Source organism: Pleurodeles waltl, chromosome 7 (genome assembly GCF_031143425.1).
Source record: "Pleurodeles waltl isolate 20211129_DDA chromosome 7, aPleWal1.hap1.20221129, whole genome shotgun sequence".
Lineage (NCBI taxonomy): Eukaryota > Metazoa > Chordata > Amphibia > Caudata > Salamandridae > Pleurodeles > Pleurodeles waltl.
The window spans coordinates 6735764-6750800 of NC_090446.1; the positions used below are offsets into that span (position 1 = coordinate 6735764).

At 46.7% G+C, this 15037-nt stretch overlaps 1 protein-coding gene and 1 pseudogene across 1 annotated transcript in view; both read left to right on the forward strand.

The window, feature by feature from the left end:
- Nucleotides 1-2678: 2678 nt before the first annotated feature.
- The window catches only part of LOC138246706 (zinc finger protein 208-like), a 254660-nt gene continuing 242301 nt past the window's right edge, over nucleotides 2679-15037 (forward strand). Inside the window, exon 1 of the mRNA XM_069201477.1 lies at nucleotides 2679-2775. The gene's annotated coding sequence lies outside the window, so the exon portion shown is untranslated. The remainder of the gene's footprint in view (nucleotides 2776-15037) is intronic.
- The window catches only part of LOC138246705 (zinc finger protein 850-like), a 58511-nt pseudogene continuing 46152 nt past the window's right edge, over nucleotides 2679-15037 (forward strand).

Sequence of the window (15037 nt, forward strand, 5' to 3'; positions counted from 1 at the left end):
TAAGTATGCATCCTTTCTCGCAGCTGTGGTTGCCGTCACTTCACAATGGTGTTGCAAGGTCAATAAAATGATTATGGGAGTGAGAGATAGGACATGTATGTTGAGCGATGAAGGCCCTAAGTTTCCATGGTTTCGTACATTTAAAATGTGAGCCTAACTATAACGTCCCTCTAACCTTTGGCTTTTTAAGTGAAGATATATATATATATATATATATATATATATATATATACACACACACACACACCAACAACACTTTGAATCTTCCTACCTCAAATGTCTGTTTTCTGACATAGTTTTTAAGCATTGGATTAGCACAGTGCCATCCACATTGAGCTAGAAAGTGACAAAGCCTTTTGTCACTCCAGGTACAGTATTAGAGCTTTGGATTGGTAAAATAAAATACAATCCAAGCCAACCTGGAAAGAATAGAAACACCCCTGACTCCTGTGTTTCATCCTAGTTGGAGCTCTTTAGAGAGATACAGCTCTGTCCAGACACCCAGTATAAGTCAAAACATTACACTTTCAGGCTTAGAGTGCTGCTTAAATTATGCAACAAAGGAATCTGACAGGGTGGCATGGAGGAGGCCTGCTGGGTTTTATTCAGCCGTAGAGTCTTAAAACTGTGGCCCCTGGGGCCTCTGGCTAACAGCCTGGGAAAAACAGAAAAAAGCGGGAGCTCAATGGGCAAGAGTCAAAGGGTCGGCCGCATTATGTGGAGATTTGTGTTACTGTTTTACAAATAAACAGAGACGGCTTCTTTAGAGAGGTGGCCTACGGACCTTGGGAAGTGATGTATATAGGAACTCTTGTTTTAAATGACCATCACTATCAGTGCAGCAGGCTCTGTAGCATTGGTGGCAGCTAGTGCTGTCATATAACAAAAAAGGGTAGTCGAGCCCACTTTCCTTCTTGTGTTTAGGGTCTGGGTCACCCTTGCTAAATAGGGAACAGGGCAAACTTTTTTTTCGGAAAGTAAAGAGAGCAGGTTTGAAGACTGGAGTGGTGGCAGGGAACAGGTGAGGAGAAGGGAACACAGCCTGCTACTCAGGCCTGTAGCGATCATTCATGCAGCAGGTGCAGGAATATGTGAGGCTCACAGCACCCCAATTATCAGGCGCAGTGCTTGTAGTCAATTTCTGTTTCTGTTTGTCTTATTTGCTCTTTCACAGCTGTTACTTTTAGTGTGGATTATGAGCTACTGAAAAAGAATCCTTGAAATGATCTCATAAATTCTATCCCTCCCACTCCCACAATCCTTAAACATTTGGAGGTGGTGGTGAGCGGGCAGACTTCCAAACATTTTACTTATGAGGACCTGGAGCAAACAAAATGGAAAGACTTCTGCTCTAGCTCTAGGGGTAAAACCTGGTAAGGTCCCTGAGTTAAACTTAACGTTCCCGCTATTGTTGGGGAATGAAATCATGTTATGTCTGGTTCTTCAGCTTCTTTTGTGAGGTCTCGGATTGTGTCCTCAATGTTTTACATGGTTGCAGATGTGATATGGTCATTTAGGTCTCTTTGACTCTGTTAGACAACTTTCTATGTTTGGATTCTAATGCTTGCCTTGTAGAGGAGATTGTGTTAGATTAATTTTGTCAAGTTTGTCTACCTTTAGAGGGTCTTGGTTAGTTTGGCATCTACTGGTGTTGGTTTCTCAACATCTGTATCATCTTTCTTTCCTGATGACAGATTTTTGTAATCAGTTACATTTTTCTGTAACTTTGTTCCACCCACTGCTAGTTAGTTTTACAATGCCAAAGGATGGGGTTGGTGGGTGATGCTTGATGTTCTAGCTTCTGGAACCCTGTGGTTTTGCAGTGAACTAGCGCCTACTCTGTGAAATGTTCTGCTTTTTGGGTTAGATTCATCCTTGGGAGATCCCTTGTCACCAGTGCCAGATTCAGTTCAGCCCAGGTATTTATCCAATCCAGATTTGTTGTGTTACCCACCTAACTTTCTCAGCTGTGGTTTGTGTGCGGTTTGCCTAGGAGAACTTGTGATGTCTCCTTCCTTCCGGCCTCTTGCTTACATGGGGATAATGTGTTCCTGTTCAATGTTTGGATGTTCCCTGAGCTCGCCCTCTCTTTCATATGGCTTTTGCCATTTTAATCTGCTTCTAAGTCTATTCGGCTCTGCTTTGTCACTTTCCAGGTGCCACAGACTTCTTCTTAGCAACGAGGCTGCAGCAAAGTAAGTACGCTTCTGTGCTGGGAGGTAGAAGATCAAAAGAGTGCTGCCTCCCCTCCACCTACAGTTCAGTAGCTGCCTACACTCACTACTGAGACAGAGACAATTCTTTTTCACTTGGTGGGAGAGTTGGCACCCCACAGGACTGCCACCTTCACACAACACTCTTATCTACATGTTTGATCTCATCATGGTCTTGTCTTTTTATTGTTTTTTTCAGTAGCGTGGAAGCAAAATTCTTTATGACATGGCTGCATCTTTTTACTTCAAACTGTGTTGGTGTTGTCCAATCCCAGACCATGAATAACGATTTCATTAACGAAGCCTTATATGTTGCTGATCTTGCTGTTCAAATGATTAGGCAGCTTTTATCATGAGATCAGTAGTCTGCAGTCTGATTTTCAGCTGCCAGTGGCCTTGATTGAACCAGGCAGAGCAGCTGTGCCACCCATTAACTGTTAAATTCTTCACGTTCTTTATCTTCACAGACCTTCAGACCCTTACTGCCCCGGTGTTCCCGTGAGGGAGGTGACTTGAACTCTTATTCGCAACATCTGCCCACAGTGTCTTTATAGTTCACAAGGTGAGATCAATAATGCTATTTGTGTTTTATTGTACATGCAGGCACTGATGGAGAAACTATTTTAAACCAACAGGTATGAAAGCTTGAGCCAAAATTGATTCAGTGACACCTATGTTAATTCAGTTGAAGGAATGACACTGCTACAAATGTAATGCTATACATGTGAAGATCCACCAGAATCCACGTTAGATGGCACACGCAGTCTGAAAATAATGAGGAACTCAAAGATTTGAAATTAAAGAATGTGAAAATGGATTGTCGTCCATCAAATGAGTGGTCAGTCACATCATGAGCACCATCTCAGAGACAAGACAAATCTACTGAATGCCGGACTCTTTGGAGCTATGTATTTTTCCTCCCGTTACCTGGTCGAATTCCTATTGAAAAAACACTGTTTTGGTGCTAATGTATAAAATATCTCAACCAGAATATAGTTTTAAACATAAGAGAAGCATTTGAGTGAAAAATGATGTTGGTGCATGTAATGTAGAAGACCTCGCTAGCCACAGTCAACTGAGTTACAACAGAACCTAGAGCTCACTCTCCACAACAGGCAGAACTCACTATACACAGGCACTGAGACTACTGTACACAGCTGATAGAACTTACTGTCCAAGCGCGATGTTGCTTATTATCATCGACACCTGACAGAGCCCCAGCATTCAGAGCCTAGTACCCACAGACATCAGAGATTGATAAGTTTCCTAGTGTGCTAGAGCTCTGTGGACAGTCACCATCCATAGATGACCGGGCTTACTATCCAGTTTACAGAGCTTACTACACACATGAGAATGCCTCTAAGTGAGACAATATATCAGTGCTCTGAATGTAACAAAAGCTTCAGGTTTAAGAACCATCTTATCATTCATGAGAGAATACATACAGGTGACAAGCCCTTCCAGTGCTCTGAATGTGGGAAAACATTTAATTGCAAATCTCACCTTTACTGCCATGAGAGAACACATACAGGTTATAAGCCATACCAGTGCTCTGAATGTGGGAAAAGCTTCTGCCAGAGAGGACAGCTTTCTGTCCATGAGAGAACACACACTGATGAGAAACCCTACCAGTGCTCTGAATGCAGCTTTAGTTTCCGTAATAAAGGCAATCTGACAGAACATGAGAAAACACATACAGAGGAAAAACCTCATCAATGCATTGAGTGTGGGAAAATGTTCTGCCAGAGGGGAGCACTTACTATTCACATAAGAAGAGACACAGGAGAGAAGCCATATCAGTGCACTGAATGTGGGAAAAGGTTCAGGACAAAGGGTTCTCTCTCTGGCCATGAAAGAATCCATACTGGTGAGAAACCCTTTCATTGCACTCAGTGTGAGGAAAGCTTTTGTCATAGAAATGACATGAAGAAGCACTTAAGAACACACACAGGTGAAAAAACATTTAGAGACAAATATAGGACAAAGAACACTATCCATAAAAGAACGCATGTGGATGAGAAGGTACCTGTTTGCACTGAATGTGGGAAAGGGTTTAGTTCTAAGACGAGTCTTACTCTCCATTTAAGAGTGCATACGGGTGAGAAACCTTATCAGTGCTCTGAATGTAAGAAAACCTTTACTCGGGGAGGAATGCTTACTATCCATGAGAGAACGCATACATGGGAGAAACCTTATCAGTGCTCAGAATGTAGCAAATCTTTTAGTTCTAGTGATAGACTGAAAGTTCATGAGAAAATTCATACAGGTGAAAAACCGCACCAATGCAGTGAATGTGGGAAAAGTTACAGTCAACAAGGGACTCTATGCACAAAAGAATACACACAGGAAGAGAAAAACTACATCACTGTACGGAATGCGGGAAAAGCTTTTTTGACAAAGGCCACCTTAGACAACATGAAAAAACACATACAGGTGAGAAACCATGTCAGTGCTCTGAATGTGGGAAAAGATTCCGTGATAAAGTTTCTCTAATCCGACATGAACGAACACATACTGGTGAAAAACCTTATCAGTGCGGTGAATGTGGGAAAAGCTTTATTAGCGTAGGAAATCTTAATGTCCACAAGGGTTGTCATAAAGGACATAAGCCTTATCAGTGCACTGAATGTGGCAAATCTTTCAGTCGTAAGCACCATCTTACTAGTCATGAAAGGACACATACCGGGGAGAAACCTTATCAGTGCACTGAATGTGATAAAAGCTTTAGCAATAAATTTGTCCTAACTATACATCAGAGAACGCACACTGGTGAAAAACCTTACAAATGTACTGTATGTGATAAAAGATTTAACCATCTGGGAGACCTTACAAAACATGAGGGAATCCATTCAGTAGATAAACGTTACAAGTGTACGGAATGTGGGAAAGGGTTTGCTCAGAAAAGAGGTCTTACTTCCCATGGGAGACAACATATGGAAAAGAAAGCAGACATGACGTTTAACAAGCAAGAAAGTACAGGATGGAAAAAGGAACATTGTGTTAGTCCTGCACTCCTTATAAAGAACATTGTCTTCAAGAACCAAGTTGCATTGCTGCACGTATGCAAAACTGTAACATGAGTCAGAGACAATAACTCATTTTCATGAACATGAGCCATATAATGAAAAGCTTTGAAATCTGAAAAGAAGTCTTATTTACCCCACATGAGACAAGATGTGGAAAGGAAAGTCTCAGCAAACATGAAGGCTACACATTTAGAAACTGTTTGAACCGCAGATTTCTCACCTAGTGATTCCTCACTTTATGAATTTCCCCAAGCACCTGACAAGATCTGGAACTTCCTACAGTAGTTCCTGCCCTGCAGTAAGTGGTGCATTCGGATTCCATCACAGTTCCATTGCAACTCTTGTCAGGTGGAAATTTATCTCCATAGAGGCCCCAATACTGCCCATTGAGAGACGTTTTTCTTTTTCCTCACCTAAAGATGAGGATGTGGAGCTCTGCTCCTGCTGGTTTCAATTTCTCAGGAAATGTTTTAAAAAAATTACATTTGGGTGCTCTGCAAGGATGCCATCCCCAAGTATGACCGATATCAAGCCATGCTGAAATGATATATTGCGTATATAGTGGTCTCCCTACTCGTATGGTTTTATCTTCATTTATTCACTTTTATGGCTTTAAATAAAATCCTTTAATTATACTCCAGTGAAATGCTTGCTCCAAGATATTGTGATAATTGCATGAGTATGGTATTTAAAATGATTTTTGAACCAAACTGGTACATTGCTTCCCTCCTATTTACTTTGATTATTCAGCGCATAAAATCTAATAGAAATACGTAAGAGACTCAGAGCCGACAGAAACGCTAGTTGTTTAACATGATTTTATGGTTCACATCTCTTTATTGAATTTCAAACAACAAAATTAAAGCCACACCACGTGCAAACAGCTCATCCTCAGTAGTTCAGATATGAGGAGACAAATCTTCCCCTAACCCTCCCCTCCCCCTGAGATCTAAAGTGCTATGAGTGTAATATCTAAGGGTAGCTCACCATCTCCAGTGTGGCTAACTACTCATTGTTCTTGTGGTTGACTTCTGCCAGAGCCTCCGTTAGGTGAAAGATCCAAATGTATCTGGGGCAGGTGAGTTTGCAAAATTCTCTGGATAGTATAGCTATAAAAGGACGCCAGATCTCAAGTATGTGGAACTTCGTGCAGAGAGAGTGAGGGTCAACTTTCCATTCCTAAGATATACCTTTCTGGTAGGTAGGAAACTGTCCCGTACCCCACTGCCTCCGAATATTTTGCAAGGCCACCCCCAACACTAGACCAAATCCTGCGCCCTTGCCGGCATTTGAGCCGGAAATTTAGTGTGTTGGATAGGCCCAGGATGGTATAGGCAGGAAAGCTAAGGAGCTGGGTTTTAAGGTGAGTATTGACCATATCCAGCAGTTGAGTACAATAAAATGTGAGTTTCAGACATTGCCACAACAAATGTAACAATGTGCCAGGGGAGCCATATCCGATCCAACACTCAGGTGGCATGGAGGGTTCCTGCAATGCAAACGGACTGGAGTGAGGTACCAGTATGTGACGATCTTGGTAGCTGTCTTGATACTGGCTGCGTTACGGGCTGTCTGCCGTGCGTGGTAATACATTTCCCCCTATTCCTCCTGGGTCACTGAGCGGCCAAGTTCAGATTCCCAACGTGGCTAGCCTGTTCATTTTTCTGGTGTTCAGGCAACCATAAAGGTCAGAGATGAGGCATCTGTCTGAAGTTTTGATAACGAGACATTTTAAAAAAAATAGTAAGGAAGCATTGTGCCCCTGGGCGAACTGATGGGTGCATCACCCAGTGTCTAATCTGCAAATAATGCAGACGCTCTTCTTCAGGTATTGCATGATCCAATCAGAGTTCCTTGAAGGGGATGGAAACCTCTTTGTTAAACAAGTGACTTAGGGTCTGGCATTCAGCTTTATGCCAGTGTTGGATGTTGATTGCATTGAGACCTGGAATAAAATCTGGGTTACCGACAATGGGAATCGGTGGGGGCAGGAAGGAGGTCAGGTCCACCCTCTTGGCCACCCGGTCCCACACAGACAGGGTAATGGGGGAGAGGTAGAGGCTTTGTGGCCAAGCATGTCTGTGTAAAAAGGGGATCTTCCAGAGATGCTGCCCCACCACTGCTCTGTCCATGAAAAGCCAATGCTTTTCAGACTCCTCTCGTGACTACTCAAGGAGGAATCTAAGTTGGGCAGCCTGATAGTAGCGAAGCAGGTTTGGAATGCCAACACCACCCTCATGTAGGAGTCTGTAGCTCACCTCCCTCTACGCGCGTGAACGAACATCAGTCAATACAAAGTAGCTCAGATCTTGCTGCAGGGCCCAAATGGTCCTGTTAGGAGGCACTACAGGCAGAGCCTCAAAGAGGAATAATATTTTAGGCAGGATCGACATCTTCAGGGCTGCCACCCGACCCAGCCAGGAGGGGCGATATCGTCTCTATCTATTGAGGTTAACCTGCTGATGCAAGATCTGGTAGTTGAGAGGCTCTGTTGCCCAGGCCAGAGTAGTCGTCGTATTCCTGCACTCATTGAACTGGGTGATTACGAGCAGGGGCCTCTTGGGTGTCCCGCATGAGAGACAGATTAAGGACCTGGGATTTATGCACATTCACCCGAAACCCCGCTGTCCGTCCAAAAGTCTCCAGTTCAGACAGGAAGGCTGGGAGGGAGGTATAGGGTTCCTCCAGGGCTACCAAGACATCGTCTGCATATAGACTAATGGTGTGCTCCTATCCTTCAAATGGGATCCCCCTGACGTCCGGATTGTCATGGACATGCTGGGCCAATGGCTCCATACATAGTGCAAAAAGCAGGGGTGAAAGTGGGCAGATGGGAAATGTGGTTAACGTCTGCCTGTTCACTCGAACAGTTGCGACCGAGTGGTTATAGCTACTAAGAATCGAGCAAAAAAAGGGATTGCCCAGGCCAGAGTGCTTAAGAGTGTCCTCCAGGTATGGCCAGTGAACCTGACCAAACGCCTTTGCGGTTCCACTGCCATAAGCATGAGTCCCACCCGAACGGCGGCCTTATCAGTTATTATCACCACACTGGCGATGGGGCTCAAAAGCCCCCTGATCAGGGGCTACCAGCCCTGGTAGAAGAGAGCCTAGATGGGCTGCTAGAATGCCAATGAAGAGCTTACGATCTACTTTGAGAAGTTATATTGGCCGGTAGGATGAGCAGTGTTCCTTATCCTTGCCTGGCTTCGGGATAATGATGGTGGAGGCTGCTAGCATAGAAAGCAGGACCGAAGCTGGGTCCTTGATAGCATTAAACACTCTAGTGAGGAGAGGAGCCTAGGCTGTGCAGTAGGTTATATAGAAGAGTGCCGGAAACTCATCTGGGCCCAGCGACTTAAGAGCGGATGGTCTGACAATAATTGCTATGACTTCTTAAAGCCTAATTGGCAGTCAAGGTGAGATGCCTGTTCCGCTGTTAACTTCGGAGTGCGGGCACCCTGAAGGTATAGGCCCGGCCCATCCGTGGGCAGATCCTGTTTTGCATACAACTCAGTGTAAAATTCCCAGAAGTCAGTGACGACCCCGGGTCATCATATGTTCAACACCTGACTCTCCTGGACCCCAGCAGCCTGCCTCTGCACCCGTAGTCTGTTGGCCAAGAGGCGGCCACATCTGTCCCTGCCAGTATAATAAGAGTGGCAAAGTCAGAGGGCAGAGTATTCCACCCTGTCCAGGTCGATGCCCGCCAATTGTGTTCAGGTGGCCTCTAGTTGCCGCCATACCTGGTGGGGTGTCTGTTCCCTTGTGGATCTGCTTGAGTTTTTGAACCTGTCAGAGCAGGTGATCTCTCTTGTACTTACGGATCTTATTGTCCACCACAGAATTGCAGTTAGCTCGCCGCAGACCACTGCCTTTAGCGTCTTCTACAGTATGAAAATATAAACGTATGCAGTGTCATTGATTGCGAGGAAGTCCTTTAGGACTTTAGTAATTTGTTTAAAGACTGGGGGACGGTGTAAGAGTGTTTCTCCCAGCTGCCAGGCCCTAGTTATAGGCTGCACTTGTGGAAAAGTCAGGGTAAATGAAACCGCCACATGATCCGACAGAGAACGGGGTTCTATCTCTGAAGCCAAAAAAGTGATCTATGCGGGCGTACGTCTTAGGTGCGTGTGAGTAGAATTATAGTCCCTCGTGTGCAGGTGTAGCTTCTACCAGATGTCACCTAGACCCATTTCTTCCAGCCAGTGAGTGCCTTCCTTTGAAATTGCCCCTGTTTGACCAAAGCATTGGGCAGATCTGACAGTCATTATCAAAAACTAAGTTGAGGTTGCTGCCTAAGAGCACCAGGCGGTCATGTGTTGCCATCACCTCCGCCTCTGCGTGACATATAAAGTGCTCCTGACCCTCATTATGAATGTAAATAGTCCCTACTGTAAAGATGTGTGAACCCACGGACACTGATTGGGCTAACAATCTACTCCTCATTGCGGCCTGTTTAGGACTTGTTTCCCTCGAAAGGAACTGGATACCAGAATGTCCACTCCTGCAGTTTTTGTAGAGTTGGAGGAAAATAATTTATATGGGAAGGCTTTGGAGCGCCATCTGTGCCAATCAGCGGCCAGCAGGTAGTTTTCCTGGAGTAGGCAAATATTGGGGCCCGAGTGTTCAAGATACGAAAGCACAGCTTTGCGTTTGGTAGGCTTGTTGAGACCCCTCATGTTGAGAGTGAGTATCTATACGTTATATGGCATAGGACCTAGGAGAGCAAAGCGCTGTCAAATTGCTACGCTCTAAGAAAGGGGGCCCTGGTGTATGTTTCAAAGTGTGCAGTGCAGAGGAGCACAGAACAGGTGTGTTAAAGCGATGGTGTGAGATTGCAGCCTGTAGGTTCCCCCCAAAAAAAGTGAAGAAAAAAACAAAAAAAAACAACTGTGAATACACTTCCAAACAAGGTCACAGTCCAAGGTCTAAGACCCAGTCAGTGGAGATAGCGAGGTGTGTGTGTGTAGTGGTCAAAGACCCCATCTCCTCACCCCCTGCCCTATCGACCCACCCTAATGTAAAGTGTAGCTACAGCATGGCCATGTTCAACTTAGCTCCACTATAGCGGGGTCCCTGGAGAGCATCTATCACCGCCTGCTGTTCTTTAGCTATGGTTGCTGGGTCAGGACAAAGCCTCACTGGAGACAACTTAGCTTCCCTCCGCTGGGAACGTCTGCAAGTCCCACTCTCATGCTTATCAGCCTGGGGTATCTCCAAGGTGGCCTCAGTGCCCAGCAGCCGACAGGTCTCCTCGAGGGATTGAAGCTAGTGGAGTTTTCCGTTCACTCGAAAGACAACCCAGAATAGGTGCCCCCAAGAATTTGATATGCCTGCAGAGTGGAGTTGAGCAGTGAGCAGAAGCAATTACCTGCGTTTCTGAAGAGTGGAGGAAGCCAGGTCTTGGTAAAGCATTGGTTAAGACCACCAGAACTGGAACGGGTGGCGGTCCCGAGCTGCATGGAGGATGCGCTCCTTAAGTGGAAACTCTTGGACGCATTTCAGAATGTACACCTGGGGGGAGGGACGAATCTGGTCTTTTAGGGCCGACTGTGCTCTGTTCAGCTTTATTTCAGTCTCCGGAGATACCTCGAGAATCGAGGGGAAAAGGTTTGTCACATACTGAGTTATGTCCGCCTCCTCGGCCCCGGTGGGTACGCCTCTGATGCAGATGTTATTGTGCTGCAATCTGTTCTCGAAATCTTTAACGTGCACCTGGAGGTCCATCTGCTGGTCCTTGAGCTGCAGACCACCTGCTGCAACTACTCAATCTCTTCATCGTGACTGATTTCATGGTCCTACAGCAATGAGACTCCCAAGCTGTCGATGTCATGGTAGACCTCCTTGAGGTCATTTGAGGGGTCTTTCCCGAGAGTGTGGAGGTTGTCCCAGAGGGAAGCGAAGAGGGCCTCCAGGAACAAGCATGTCACCACGTCGTTCGTCCCCTCCACGTCCGACGTGGCGTCCGATCCCATTGACGAAGCTGGACCCCTGCAGTGTGAGCTGTGGTGGGCTTGACGAGCATGTCTCTCAGCGTGCAATCCCTTTTCCCTCATCCGCTAGCCATAGCCTCGGTCTCTATTACCCCCTCTACTAAAGGTGAAGGGAAAGCCCACTCCTCCCTGAGGTGGCAGGTGCCACCGCAGCAGTGGGGCCCTAGTCCGTCTAGGAGGTGTGAAACCACAGCTCCAGCCACTGAGGAATCCCTTGTTTGCTGGGATTGGCAAAGTTCAAAACTGTCAATGGCCGACATGACTCTGAGGTAGCCAGCCCGACCTCAATATGTATTGGGTGGCGTCCACCAAAGGTGATTTCGTCTGGCCATCGCAGCCTCCAAGCCCACATACCCCTCTCTGTGTGGGCACTTTCGTCTCCCACGGGGTCAGCAGGGCCCGGTGCTGCCAATGGGAGTCCAAACAATGTCCTTGTCTGCTCGACCCAGCCAGTCCTAGGGGCTTAGGCCTCAATCATGCACCTTCACCAGATGAAAGCCAGCCACCAAATCCGGGCCTGGGCCCCTTGGCCGTCCAGTACCGTTGGTTGATGACAGCTGTGCAAGCAGCTCTCCAGTCCAGTCCCAAAGGGTGTCAGGCAGAACCAGGATCAGGTCCAGGGGGCACCTCGTGGGACCCACGCCTCACCAGGGGAGCCCAGCCATGGTGCCAGTTTGGTGGTGGCAGGGAGGTGGTCACCTGATCTCACGTCAGAGCTGTCCCTCCAGGGGGGCCTCCAGACAGCCCCCAGGGTGGCAGGGCAGTAGGGACAGCCAACCAGTCCAGGCCTCAGCTCCAGGCCCTCCGCCCTCTGCTGCTGAAAAGGGCTGATGCCTGGCTTCCCCAGGCCTCCACTGAGGCGCTGAGACTCAGGGGGCTAATGTTCAGGGTCCCCAGCCACACCCACCGCAGATCACTGCTCCAGTGCTGCGGGGGCCACGTGCACCACTGTGCCCCCCTCGCACCCCCAGGGTCTCGACGGAAGGTGTATGCAATGCCGCTCCCTTCTCCTGTCTGAAGAAGGTTTGGGGGGGTGGAAGAGAGCAGCCAGAGGTGCCTGCAGAGTCTCTGGTGCTGTCACTGGCTCTCTGTTACTCTGTGGTGCAGGAGTCCCGTCTCAGCCTAGCCACTGACGTGGCCACGAGGTAGGGATGGGCCTCTCACCGCCACGCCTGGCTGCCACCGGGCCTCTCTTGTATCTGTCTCTGGTAGCCATATCTGTCCTCCAGGAGGGCAGCCCCAAGGTCTCCCAGATGCGAGCCCCGGGGCCCCCACACTGTCTGCTGGCTCCCCAGGGCTTGCTCGACCGATGCTCATGAATCGTGGGGTAGGGGGTGGTTGGTACCCGCGTTAGTGGGCAACTGTGTCACATAAATGATGGCAGGGACAGAGAGACTCAAGGACACGTCTCACCCATCCACCATCTTGGCCACGCCCCCTTTAAAATTATTTTAAAGCAAATTCTGCACAAAATTTGACGAAAGCTCTGAACACCTATTACGCCAGGCAAGAGGAGGTGCTGCGCGGGTACAGCCAAGACTGTGATATCAGCATCGTCCCTTTCAAAGGATACTGCTTCGGCACATTTTGTCTGACTGCGGCTTATTAAATGATGTGGCCTGTAACTCTTTCTGACGTCTAGAACAGAACTTTCTGTTCTGCCAAGGTATATGGGTGTCTCTCTCTGGCTTGTTATCTAATAGGATTCCTTCTTGTATTAAGCTTAGCCTAGGCAGATGGAGGGGTTAGGAAACTATCTCATCAGATTCTAAAATATATGCTTGATTTTAATAATCATCTTGCAATATTTTCTTCTTTTCTTTTTACTTGTAAACATAGTTGCTGCTTTCCTGATTGTTTTTATATTTATCACTAATCATGTTGTGTGTACTAGCAGAGGTTTTTAACTTTCAATAAAAGTATGTAAACGGTTATCCTGGTGTGAATTCCTCAGTGTGTTCATCTAGAGCATGGGTACTCGCAAACATTTTCCCAGGCGCCAAAAGGTTTGGTCTGTGACGTGCCTGGGGGCCGCATTGATGTCAGGGCAGTGGCGGTCGGGTGGGGTAGCTGGAGGGATTGGTGGCAAGGTAGGTGAAAGAGAAGCAAATGATATACATCTAGTGGCTGAAAAAAACAATGGGAAACCAGAAAAACTGGAATTAATCGCAGCTTACCCACTTTTCCAAATTGTGTGATCCTAGGCAATTGTTTAGTCTCACTTTCCCTCCTTTTTCTACATTATCACATTAAAGATGACCTCGAAATACATGATTCATGGTGCGCGCTGCACAAAACCTGCTTCTATGTTTGATTTATTAAACTATAATGTTGTTAATGTATGATAGGAACCCAGGCCACCCATAAAGTGCACATAGCAAGTGGCTTGCCTCTTTACTGTACTATTGATGCTGTCTCAGGGTAGAGGAAAGAATTTGTTTCCAAATTTATGTATGAAAACTATCACTTTTAAATGTATACATCTCAATGCACTGATAAAATAAATTTTACTAAGGCAAAAATGTTCTGAATGTTAACTAAATACACTTTTTTAATCTTGAAGAGACTTTCTTGGTTTTACACTTGTGCTGCAAGATGTCTTTAAAAATGAAGGCGTTTTTAAAGTTAAGTGCAGGAGTCCCTAGTTACTTCTTTTCTTTAACACCAAATAAGTTTAAAAGAAATGATTGTGTGTCTATTTAATATGTGTATTATTTGTGTGGAGTTGAGCAAACAGCTGCCCAGTGCTCAAGTTGCCCGAGGGGCCGCATGTAAAGGTCAGAGGGGCCGCATGAGGCCAGCGGGCCGTACTTTGAGTATCCATGATCTAGAGGAAAGGTCTTGAAAATGTGGGGCCTGCCTGTGGGGTGCCGGCGTCCGTGCTGCATTCTCAGGGGTGCAAATGTCTCAGCAAAGAAGTATAAATACAGATCACCTTGAAGTGCCACTTTCCTTATTTGGCGGGTTTCCAGCCTATGTTTATTTAGTGACCTTGAAGTGCACAAAAAGTATGAGTGCTGTGATCTGAATAGCCAAGGGGGAGCCTGCACCCCAACACCTGCCCCCGGGTAAAGCGCCCGGTCAGGATGGATACACCTCAGATTTTTATATGGCAGTTGCAACTCTCCTTGCCCCTCTCCTAGCTTGCCTCTACAACTCTTTCAGTGAAACAGGCAGTCTTACAGACACCATGAGACAGGCAGTCATTGTGTCCTCCTCAAACCTGGTAAGGTCTCTGTGTGTTGTTCCTCATATCCCTGCTGAACAATGATGGCAAGGTTTTTACCAGTATTCTGGCATCTCGTCTAGCACCCTACATGCAATGCCTCATCAACCCTGACCAGGCCAGATTTATCCAAGAGAGAGGCTGCAGCGACAACACCAAACGCCTCTGCCTTCTTCTTGATAAAACACACAGCTGAAGTTTGCCGGCACTCCTCTGATTCGTCGATGCTGAGAAGGCATTTGACCGCATGTCCTGGTGGTACCTCCGTTTGGTACTTGCTGTGTTTGGATTGGGTGCAAGGTTTCAATGCTGCGTCAGGTGTAGCTACGCGAACCGTAGGGCAGTGGTTAGGGTTAATGGGCTACTGTCATGCCCGTTCTTGGTGGCAATGGCCACCAGCCAGGTTTGTCCACTATCACCATTATAGTTTGCCCTCTATATGGTGCAGTTTGCTGAACGGGTGCAGCACTATGCCCACATAGCAGCACTACCTGTGTGTGTGTGTGTGTGTGGGGGGGGAGGGGCTTGGAACATAAGCTGGCATTACAAGCCAATGATGTTATGATCGCAATAACGCAG